This window comes from Cariama cristata, unplaced genomic scaffold (genome assembly GCF_000690535.1).
Source record: "Cariama cristata isolate BGI_N322 unplaced genomic scaffold, ASM69053v1 scaffold35190, whole genome shotgun sequence".
Classification (NCBI taxonomy): domain Eukaryota; kingdom Metazoa; phylum Chordata; class Aves; order Cariamiformes; family Cariamidae; genus Cariama; species Cariama cristata.
The window spans coordinates 54,339-57,096 of record NW_009595958.1 but is presented as its reverse complement, the minus strand read 5'-3'; positions in this window follow the sequence as shown (position 1 = coordinate 57,096).

Here is a 2,758-nt window from a genome sequence, read left to right as displayed (position 1 = left end):
GGGATAGCAAACCTGAGCATCTGGAAGGAGTGAAAACATCAAGTAGTCGCACAGAAGAGAGTTAAAATTAGTCTCCCTGATAGGGCTCTGCTAGCCACAAGCAGGAACGTGCAGGGGGACAAACCGGCTTCCCAACTAACAAAAGACTAACAGCCATTAAACTGACCAGAACAATATACACACTTGGAACTGATGCGGGCTTTTGTGGCAGCAGCTTCTTCCTTTTCCTGCTTCAGTTCAGGATGGAAATTAAGCAGGCACCAGTTCCTCTGGCAAAGAGCCTTACACACTTTTTAAAAATTAAAATACAAAAAAAGGGAGACAGGTGTATTTACAAAATCCATGGCTGGTACAGTACATCATTTTTAAGACACACTAAATGCTACAATCTTTCAGGTCCTGAGATTATTACAAAGAAAACCAACAACTCAAAACTTGCGTTCAGGTCCAGTTTTATAAGGAGAGAGGAAAGAAATCACACATTTAAAACACAGTATCGCTTGAAGTTATTGGAACACACCTCCCTAAAATTCCACATGAAAGCGGTGCTAACCACCCAAATGTAGCTGCACTTGGTTGTTCAGGCTTGTTGTCACAAGAGGGGAAGATTTCCCAGGGGAGTTTCTCTGGAGAGCTCAGCAGGTAACCACACGGCTGTTGGGATCCTCTCTCCGTCCCTAAGCCCTATGATCCAAAATATGTATCCAAAGTCTTAAAAGGAGGAAGGTGACCTTGTACAAATTAATGCCGGACTGAGTAAAGCATCACTGGAATCACCAACTCAACCAGGTTTGCCATCTCGTAGTAACTGCACATTCCTTTGTGTGAAGCTGAGGAACGCAGAGAATTCTAGCTGTGATTTAACATTCGTTTATAACCAAACACCTGGCCAGCTGTTTGTTCTGAGCTACCTAGGGAAAGGCAGGAAAACACTTTGTCCATCTGTTTCTCAGCCTTTCATTGTCTCGGGGATCACAGCAGGTCAGGAAGAGTTAAGCTGGCTATATCCAAACTTGCTAAAATATATATATATATACTAAAAGTGACACCAAACAAAGGCCACCGAAGCCAAACCTCTGTTGAGGGGACGATCCCCACTACCATTAGCAGTGCAGGCAGGTATTTGGATGCTCTGTCCTTGACTGAGCCTTTTTATCAGGCAGAAGTAAAGGTATTTGGACCAACACCTGGTTTGTTTTTTTTTTTTCCCTAATGAAATATTCTGAACATAGCACTTTTGTATCATCAGAAGTTATCATCGCAGATGCCCTTTTATTATGAGCACCTGACTTTAAGCTAGAGAATGCCAACATTTTAAGGATTACTCATGAAATGCTTCTAACTCTCAGTAAAAGAAGACTACAAGAGACATATCACATAACAAGGGTACTAGTTTAACTGCTAAAATATAACGTTGCTCAGTAGACTTTTGGGGGTAAAAAGTGGTAGTTAATGTCATAATTTTTTTCAAACAGTAGTCCAAAAATAAGATTTCTCCATCTATTTCCAGTATGGATCTTGAGAACTAAGCAAGAACATGGGACTAATTGCTACATGATGGAATCACCGGCAATAAAACACACACTACAGTTCTCACCTCTGAGCTAAATTGTTATTTGTAGTTACACACAACAAGACTAAAAGATCAATGAGAAGTACCTGGGGATCGCGATTTAGGTTTTATTTAAATATCCAGCTACTACGTAGCCGATAACTCCCCTTGTTTAGAAGCAACTTCATTTAAGTGAGAAATCGGTTTGATTCACTTCTGATACTGGAAGGAAACCTGGGATGTCTCATTAGTTTCTCCCCAAATCCAATCTGTACATTAAAAAAAAAAAAATTGCTGTGGCTTCTTAAACCAATTTTGAGAGCTGAATATTCTAAAAAACTCTCAGACTAAAACCTGTCACAAGAGTTTATTTTAGCTTCCCTCTCGAAGCAACTTCATGATGCTTGACACTAGGTGTTGCACCTGTGAAAGGGTTTCTTTTCTAAAATACAAATTTCTTTCTTCACGTTAGCAAAAAAGACTTCTGCAGTACAGACATTCAAAAAATATTCCATTTTCTTTGGGTAAAACTTCAACGTGTTAAGAGGGGTAGCTGTGGGAAGGAACGCATGTAACACTGAAACACGTAAATACTTATCTGCATAGCTGGTATTAGTGACTACTAATCAAACTAAGGCCTTATCCGGAAAAAGCTGAGAACACAAGAAAGATTCTTCCCCCACTCCCCACTCCTCCGGTGACATCTGCTAAGTCTCAAAGCAGCTCTGGCTGCCTCAGCGGCTACTTGATTTGGCCTGCGACGGTGGCATCTCCTGACTGGTTTTGGTTGATTCTCTCCCTCGCTTTTTCTCTTGGTACTACACAGTAACAAACGTAACTACCTGTTCATAAAATACATCTGCACACACTGCTGGGGGAAAACAAACAAACGAAACCACAAACCAAACCAGAACCCCCCCCAAAACCCTTAGCATTGGGCATGATAGGAGTCAAACAGCGTACACGGTTTGCTTTGGATTACTTCACCATGAAGAAAAACGTACTAGTTAATGGTTATTATTTAAGCAGGAGAGGACAGCAAGGGAAGAGACTGAAATTCACTTCTAGATGCAAAACCTTTTTTTTTCCCCTCCAGAGTTGCTCTGTAGAATTATAGCTGTCAAAAATGGCTACAAAACACAGACCTATATCCTTGACTACTGACAAGATTAGCGGAGTTTTATTTATGAGAAGTGTGCAAAGACA